This window comes from Mya arenaria, chromosome 8, assembly GCF_026914265.1.
Source record: "Mya arenaria isolate MELC-2E11 chromosome 8, ASM2691426v1".
Taxonomy (NCBI): domain Eukaryota; kingdom Metazoa; phylum Mollusca; class Bivalvia; order Myida; family Myidae; genus Mya; species Mya arenaria.
This window is the reverse complement of record NC_069129.1, coordinates 75,069,543-75,078,758: the sequence shown is the minus strand read 5'-3', so window position 1 is coordinate 75,078,758 and position 9,216 is coordinate 75,069,543. Positions and strand designations below refer to the sequence as shown.

Sequence of the window (9,216 nt, the reverse complement as noted above, 5' to 3'; positions counted from 1 at the left end):
AATAACCCATGAAAATCCTGTTTACTTATCTGATTTTAAATCACTCAAAAGGCTTTTTACACATTATGGTTCCTTAATTTGTATCTATTCTCCAAAGGTGTCACAGTTGTGATTTCATTGAAAGACTTGCGGTACTCTTTTAAAAATGACGAAAGGAAAGCTTAAATGCAGGAAGTCCGGAATCTACCAGCCTGGAAGTAAATACGTAAAAGCTCACCATGCTGCTGAGGAGTCTGACATTATTTCCGGCCCCAGTTAAGCTGGTGATGTCAATTCTTCACGGCTTGAAAACCGGCCCGGTGCACCCGAGCTACGCCCTCGGCAGTAGAGGAGGGTGTAAATCTGGGAAAACGCATTTATAAACAATTTGAGAACATTCTTATCCGTCATAAGTAGCGAACATGTATGTGGCTTAAAGAACATCTGAACTTAAGTTTTTTGAAGGAGAAAATATTCCGTCTGGGATCTAAACCTGGATTTTGATGCTGAATTGGTGCGTTTTGCTCAAATCAAGTATGAACTTAAAGCCAGTACATAGATATCATGAAGCCCAAATTAATCACTTACCTGAAGAACTTTGCTTTACTATAAACTGCAGGGACTGTCCCTATGAGTCTTTTGTCTGTTAGGGAAATGGTGGCTAAGGTGACTGGTGGTACCTCTCTGCATTTCTTATCCTCACACAACAAGGTTTATATGACGGAGAATGGCCATGCACTTATGTAAGCTATGCTAAAAATACGCCTTTTATACAGGCAATTTTGAGATTAGAAAGCTATGACATCCTTTGGAAGAGATGAATCTTGCAGTCCAGTAAACGGTTGCTGACTAAACTTTAATATCCCAAACAGCAACTGCAATCAGAAAAACATATTGTTTATAAACCAAAATGAAGATGTTGGCGTTAAAACATAGCCTAGTATTGAGTAAAATTAAACATACAGCCTGTTGGCTGAGGTAATATATCTAAATCCCCAAATGGATGATCAGCGAAACACGAATTGCATAGCATGTCCGAGGGGGGCAGGGGTCCCAAGGATATCTTGACGCAACTAGTCATAGCAGCCTTGTGTTTTGTTCACAAAGCCGGCCTGCACAGTCCTTTCTTAATTTGGATGTTGTGTACTGAAAAGTTTCAGCTTTCCATGACACTCTTCAATAAACCTATCCATGAATTAAAAGAAATTAACAAATAACTTCCAGGTTATAAATGGAAATAATGTATTTTTTACCTAAATTAATGATAAATACAACTTATATTGCAGTCAAACTGGCTGAACTATCAGTAAATTGTGTCCTGATCCCTAAAGTCAGGTTTTAAAGTTGCAGACAACACTCCAAAGATCTAGAATCTAATTATTTAGTCAGGGGCAGGCAACTCTTAAAAAAATGTCAAAATTTTACAATTTGAATAAAATTCTAATTACAGCGAAACGAGGTCCCCACGTTAACCGTATGGGAGGGCCCAGGTGACAGCCGGTGACGTAAAGTGACGTCATATCGGTCTGAAGTAAGAACGTAGTCGCCATGCGAGCCGCCGTCTAAGAACAACGCGCGCCGGTCCCAGCCTTCTACGTCAACGCGAAAGGGTTCAAAAGCGGGAAACGAGGTCCCCACGTTAACCGTATGGGAGGGCCCAGGTGACAGCCGGTGACGTAAAGTGACGTCATATCGGTCTGAAGTAAGAACGTAGTCGCCATGCGAGCCGCCGTCTAAGAACAACGCGCGCGGTCCCAGCCTTCTACGTCAACGCGAAAGGGTTCAAAAGCGGGAAACGAGGTCCCCACGTTAACCGTATGGGAGGGCCCAGGTGACAGCCGGTGACGTAAAGTGACGTCATATCGGTCTGAAGTAAGAACGTAGTCGCCATGCGAGCCGCCGTCTAAGAACAACGCGCCCGGTCCCAGCCTTCTACGTCAACGCGAAAGGGTTCAAAAGCGGGAAACGAGGTCCCCACGTTAACCGTATGGGAGGGCCCAGGTGACAGCCGGTGACGTAAAGTGACGTCATATCGGTCTGAAGTAAGAACGTAGTCGCCATGCGAGCCGCCGTCTAAGAACAACGCGCGCGGTCCCAGCCTTCTACGTCAACGCGAAAGGGTTCAAAAGCGGGAAACGAGGTCCCCACGTTAACCGTATGGGAGGGCCCAGGTGACAGCCGGTGACGTAAAGTGACGTCATATCGGTCTGAAGTAAGAACGTAGTCGCCATGCGAGCCGCCGTCTAAGAACAACGCGCGCCGGTCCCAGCCTTCTACGTCAACGCGAAAGGGTTCAAAAGCGGGAAACGAGGTCCCCACGTTAACCGTATGGGAGGGCCCAGGTGACAGCCGGTGACGTAAAGTGACGTCATATCGGTCTGAAGTAAGAACGTAGTCGCCATGCGAGCCGCCGTCTAAGAACAACGCGCCCGGTCCCAGCCTTCTACGTCAACGCGAAAGGGTTCAAAAGCGGGAAACGAGGTCCCCACGTTAACCGTATGGGAGGGTCCAGGTGACAGCCGGTGACGTAAAGTGACGTCATATCGGTCTGAAGTAAGAACGTAGTCGCCATGCGAGCCGCCGTCTAAGAACAACGCGCGCCGTCCCAACCTTCTACGTCAACGCGAAAGGGTTCAAAAAGCGGGAAACGAGGTCCCCACGTTAACCGTATGGGAGGGCCCAGGTGACAGCCGGTGACGTAAAGTGACGTCATATCGGTCTGAAGTAAGAACGTAGTCGCCATGCGAGCCGCCGTCTAAGAACAACGCGCGCGGTCCCAGCCTTCTACGTCAACGCGAAAGGGTTCAAAAAGCGGGAAACGAGGTCCCCACGTTAACCGTATGGGAGGGCCCAGGTGACAGCCGGTGACGTAAAGTGACGTCATATCGGTCTGAAGTAAGAACGTAGTCGCCATGCGAGCCGCCGTCTAAGAACAACGCGCCCGGTCCCAGCCTTCTACGTCAACGCGAAAGGGTTCAAAAGCGGGAAACGAGGTCCCCACGTTAACCGTATGGGAGGGCCCAGGTGACAGCCGGTGACGTAAAGTGACGTCATATCGGTCTGAAGTAAGAACGTAGTCGCCATGCGAGCCGCCGTCTAAGAACAACGCGCCCGGTCCCAGCCTTCTACGTCAACGCGAAAGGGTTCAAAAGCGGGAAACGAGGTCCCCACGTTAACCGTATGGGAGGGCCCAGGTGACAGCCGGTGACGTAAAGTGACGTCATATCGGTCTGAAGTAAGAACGTAGTCGCCATGCGAGCCGCCGTCTAAGAACAACGCGCGCCGGTCCCAGCCTTCTACGTCAACGCGAAAGGGTTCAAAAGCGGGAAACGAGGTCCCCACGTTAACCGTATGGGAGGGCCCAGGTGACAGCCGGTGACGTAAAGTGACGTCATATCGGTCTGAAGTAAGAACGTAGTCGCCATGCGAGCCGCCGTCTAAGAACAACGCGCGCGGTCCCAGCCTTCTACGTCAACGCGAAAGGGTTCAAAAGCGGGAAACGAGGTCCCCACGTTAACCGTATGGGAGGGCCCAGGTGACAGCCGGTGACGTAAAGTGACGTCATATCGGTCTGAAGTAAGAACGTAGTCGCCATGCGAGCCGCCGTCTAAGAACAACGCGCGCGGTCCCAGCCTTCTACGTCAACGCAAAAGGGTTCAAAAGCGGGAAACGAGGTCCCCACGTTAACCGTATGGGAGGGCCCAGGTGACAGCCGGTGACGTAAAGTGACGTCATATCGGTCTGAAGTAAGAACGTAGTCGCCATGCGAGCCGCCGTCTAAGAACAACGCGCGCGGTCCCAGCCTTCTACGTCAACGCAAAAGGGTTCAAAAGCGGGAAACGAGGTCCCCACGTTAACCGTATGGGAGGGCCCAGGTGACAGCCGGTGACGTAAAGTGACGTCATATCGGTCTGAAGTAAGAACGTAGTCGCCATGCGAGCCGCCGTCTAAGAACAACGCGCGCGGTCCCAGCCTTCTACGTCAACGCGAAAGGGTTCAAAAGCGGGAAACGAGGTCCCCACGTTAACCGTATGGGAGGGCCCAGGTGACAGCCGGTGACGTAAAGTGACGTCATATCGGTCTGAAGTAAGAACGTAGTCGCCATGCGAGCCGCCGTCTAAGAACAACGCGCCCGGTCCCAGCCTTCTACGTCAACGCGAAAGGGTTCAAAAGCGGGAAACGAGGTCCCCACGTTAACCGTATGGGAGGGCCCAGGTGACAGCCGGTGACGTAAAGTGACGTCATATCGGTCTGAAGTAAGAACGTAGTCGCCATGCGAGCCGCCGTCTAAGAACAACGCGCGCGGTCCCAGCCTTCTACGTCAACGCGAAAGGGTTCAAAAGCGGGAAACGAGGTCCCCACGTTAACCGTATGGGAGGGCCCAGGTGACAGCCGGTGACGTAAAGTGACGTCATATCGGTCTGAAGTAAGAACGTAGTCGCCATGCGAGCCGCCGTCTAAGAACAACGCGCGCGGTCCCAGCCTTCTACGTCAACGCGAAAGGGTTCAAAAGCGGGAAACGAGGTCCCCACGTTAACCGTATGGGAGGGCCCAGGTGACAGCCGGTGACGTAAAGTGACGTCATATCGGTCTGAAGTAAGAACGTAGTCGCCATGCGAGCCGCCGTCTAAGAACAACGCGCGCGGTCCCAGCCTTCTACGTCAACGCGAAAGGGTTCAAAAGCGGGAAACGAGGTCCCCACGTTAACCGTATGGGAGGGCCCAGGTGACAGCCGGTGACGTAAAGTGACGTCATATCGGTCTGAAGTAAGAACGTAGTCGCCATGCGAGCCGCCGTCTAAGAACAACGCGCGCGGTCCCAGCCTTCTACGTCAACGCGAAAGGGTTCAAAAGCGGGAAACGAGGTCCCCACGTTAACCGTATGGGAGGGCCCAGGTGACAGCCGGTGACGTAAAGTGACGTCATATCGGTCTGAAGTAAGAACGTAGTCGCCATGCGAGCCGCCGTCTAAGAACAACGCGCGCCGGTCCCAGCCTTCTACGTCAACGCGAAAGGGTTCAAAAGCGGGAAACGAGGTCCCCACGTTAACCGTATGGGAGGGCCCAGGTGACAGCCGGTGACGTAAAGTGACGTCATATCGGTCTGAAGTAAGAACGTAGTCGCCATGCGAGCCGCCGTCTAAGAACAACGCGCGCGGTCCCAGCCTTCTACGTCAACGCGAAAGGGTTCAAAAGCGGGAAACGAGGTCCCCACGTTAACCGTATGGGAGGGCCCAGGTGACAGCCGGTGACGTAAAGTGACGTCATATCGGTCTGAAGTAAGAACGTAGTCGCCATGCGAGCCGCCGTCTAAGAACAACGCGCCCGGTCCCAGCCTTCTACGTCAACGCGAAAGGGTTCAAAAGCGGGAAACGAGGTCCCCACGTTAACCGTATGGGAGGGCCCAGGTGACAGCCGGTGACGTAAAGTGACGTCATATCGGTCTGAAGTAAGAACGTAGTCGCCATGCGAGCCGCCGTCTAAGAACAACGCGCGCGGTCCCAGCCTTCTACGTCAACGCGAAAGGGTTCAAAAGCGGGAAACGAGGTCCCCACGTTAACCGTATGGGAGGGCCCAGGTGACAGCCGGTGACGTAAAGTGACGTCATATCGGTCTGAAGTAAGAACGTAGTCGCCATGCGAGCCGCCGTCTAAGAACAACGCGCGCGGTCCCAGCCTTCTACGTCAACGCGAAAGGGTTCAAAAGCGGGAAACGAGGTCCCCACGTTAACCGTATGGGAGGGCCCAGGTGACAGCCGGTGACGTAAAGTGACGTCATATCGGTCTGAAGTAAGAACGTAGTCGCCATGCGAGCCGCCGTCTAAGAACAACGCGCGCGGTCCCAGCCTTCTACGTCAACGCGAAAGGGTTCAAAAGCGGGAAACGAGGTCCCCACGTTAACCGTATGGGAGGGCCCAGGTGACAGCCGGTGACGTAAAGTGACGTCATTTCTGTAACTTTTGGCTCTACCATCGTTAGAATAACGACAAATGTAGATAATGTTTCGTTCGATATTTTTATTTTGTCATTTACACATCAAAACATGTCCAACCCGTGTAACCACTGGAATGGCAGTAACAGTGAAACGTCCTGCAATTACATAAATAACATTGTCTTACAATACTGGAGACATTACTAAATAACTTATCATTATAAGAATGATAAAGAATGACATGAAGGTTAAAATGGTTATGGAATGAAATATACATTTTAACAATGAGTTCAGGGTGAGTGACTGTTCTTTATACAATAGCCTATATTATACATCAAACAACATTGTTTTCATACTTACAAAGTATCTGGTACTTTAGACACGTTACCCCAATCAAACTCTGGCTTTCGCTCTCAAACCGGGACTGGAGGACCTGGTGAAATATGAGCTGTAACAAACCATGCAGTTGTTAAAGTGACTTGTAGAGATGAAATCGTGAGGTTTATTATAAATTAAGGTTAAATGACGTTCAAAACAGCCCGCAAAAATATCAAAGACAAAACCCGGTCCGACATCACAAACAAAGACGGAAATACAGAAATAGACAAAGCCTACGCTCTACTTACATTTGTCTAATAGAATATGGATATCTAATGAAGCTGTTATGACACTAAATTAATATGCCATTCAATTATACGTGTCGATATCTCCCGATACGATCTACTACAAAACTGCCAGTATCTCTGGCTTCCTCTCGTGGAGAAAACTTACTTAACCCAAAGAAAATATACATAAAGGTTACACTACACTATTGATTTTATCACCCTGTCACATTCTCCCCCTCTTCGGAAAAGTCGTCTCGACTTGTCTGAAAGCTTATCTCGTATAAAACGGTTAAAACATAATAATATTCAAGTATACATTTACTAAGCATGTAATACAACTATGCAAATATCTTGATACCTGAAATACATAAAAAAAATATATAATGTGTACTCCTCCCCTTCTTCGAAAATAATTTAATTCCTGTAATTAAATTATACAATGATTAGTAGTTTATAAACTGAACTACACACAAAAAGAAATCCTGTATGAATTGTCCCATCTTTAGAGAATATCTGAGTATCCATCTGTAATTCCTACAAATGCTGTTAACTCCCTGAAATAAATTCAACATATGATAAAAAAAATAATAATAATACCTCGTAAAAACTATTAATCTTTACAAATAAATGACAAGACTTATACTGCAATAGGTACTGTCACAATTGCATGAAATAAAACAATAAAATCTTATTATCTGAAATAAGCTACTTAATCACTGATTTCAACAAATCTGTAGTGCATCTAATATTTTCCATGTGTAAATGCATCAACTGACTGATGTCCTGCTGTTGTCCTACAACATAGGAATCATACCAAGCTGGTTTCTTTCTCTGTCTTGAAGACCTCCGTAATTGTGATACTTCTTCGTCGCTTTCTGGGTCCCTCTCTTCCTGTCTTCTTGGTGGATCTCTAGGATGAATTCCTGGTAACTGAACTGCTTCTTCTGCTTCAATTTCATCTTCAGCATCATTAGATGTTCTTCTAGAACGATCTCGTGGCTGGATTCTTGGCCGTCCTGCTTCTTCGTTATATCTCTCTCTATCTTCTTGCTGACCGGTCAGTCTATCTTTAGAACGTATTACAATACATTCCATCTCCGAGTCTGTATCACTTGACTCATGTTTATCAATCTTAACGTGTTCGTCTTCTACTTCTCTTACATCTGTAGTACCTCTGTCCAGTTCTACATTTCCCACTGTATTTTCTTTATCTTTACTTGTTTTAGCCATCATTCGCCTGCGGGGCTTCGGAATCGGCCTTTCAGCTTTCTGTTCTTCTTCTGTATCTTTAATCAATAACAAATGGTTTCTATGCAGTGTTTTTGTCCTACCATCTTCATCCTCAACCACAAATACAGGTATGTCTTTTTTTGGTTGACCCATAACCTCATACATCCTTTCCTCAAACTTATCAGCCAGTTTGTGAGGTCCTGAAAATGCTAATTTTTTTTACAAGAACCTTGTCTCCTATTTTAATATTTGTTGCTTTGGCCTTTTTATCATACTGAAGTTTTTGTTTATTTCTGGCTTTTTCTAATGATTTGTTCGCAAGTTCTTGTACTGTTTGCAATCTCCTCTGCAACTCCTTCACATAATCTGTAGTGATCCTTTCATCATCCATGTCCGTCTGAAACATAACATCGATTGGTAGTTTTGGCTTTCGCCCAAACATTAACTCAAAGGGTGAATAACCTGTTGATTCGTGTTTTGTCGAGTTGTAAGAGAAAACAAGTGCTGATATATACCTTTTCCAGTTTTCCTTCTTGTTCGGGTCTAATGTTCTTAACATACCTAGTAGGCTTTTGTTGAATCTTTCAGAGATGCCGTTACACTGTGGATGGTACACAGTGGTTCTGATCTTGTCTATTCCCATCAAACAGCAAAGTTCCTTTATAATTTCGGATTCAAAATTTGGACCTTGGTCGGACAAGAGTTTGGATGGAATGCCATACTGGTAGATGAAATGATTTAACAAAACTTCTGCTGTAGTTTTTGCAGTTTGGTTTTTTGTTGGAATAGCTACAGCCAACTTTGTGAAGTGATCTGTTATCACTAACACATTGCCAATCCCTCCTTTACATTCATCAACTTTTAAGAAATCTGTGCTTACTAGTTCTAGAGGATATGAAGACTTAATGTTTATTAAAGGAGCTGTTGCATTTTTGGTAGTCTTTGCTCTCAAGCATCTCGGACACTGATCTACCAAGCTACCTACTTCTGCTGTGTACCCCGGCCAGTAGAATCGTTCTCGGACTAGAGACGAGGTTCTGTCCTTGCCTGGATGTCCCATATCATTGTGTAGACCTAAAAGAACTTGTCTTCTGTAAACCCTTGGTAGAACTAGTTGTTTGATCTTATCCCCATTTTCTTCTGTTTCTCTATAAAGTAATCCTCTTACTACTCTAAACTGTTGAAAATGTCTTGACATAGTTTGATGTTGTCTGTTATTAGTAATCAATTTTCTTTGGGGATAACACTTATCAATGACTGCTCTAAGCCAGATTCCTATAATGGGGTCTTCTCGCTGTTCTTTTCTCAGTTCCCGCATTTCGATCTGGGCCATAGTCTGGCCTGGTGTCTCAATAACATCTAAAATGTCCAATGTTGAGCATGGTAAAACATCAATGTATGGTGAAACAAAAATTGTATTACAAATGGCTTTGATGGATTTGAAGTCTATTAAATTGTTGTCCTGTACTTTGT

At 46.8% G+C, this 9,216-nt stretch overlaps 1 long non-coding RNA gene across 1 annotated transcript; it reads right to left on the bottom strand.

Moving 5' to 3' along the window:
* Nucleotides 1–5,980: 5,980 nt before the first annotated feature.
* LOC128243106 (uncharacterized) lies at nt 5,981–6,730 on the bottom strand. Its single transcript, XR_008262763.1, has 3 exons — nt 6,535–6,730; nt 6,269–6,356; nt 5,981–6,066 (listed from the first exon to the last, which is right to left on the bottom strand). It is a non-coding gene; the product is annotated as an uncharacterized LOC128243106 (long non-coding RNA).
* Nucleotides 6,731–9,216: the final 2,486 nt, after the last annotated feature.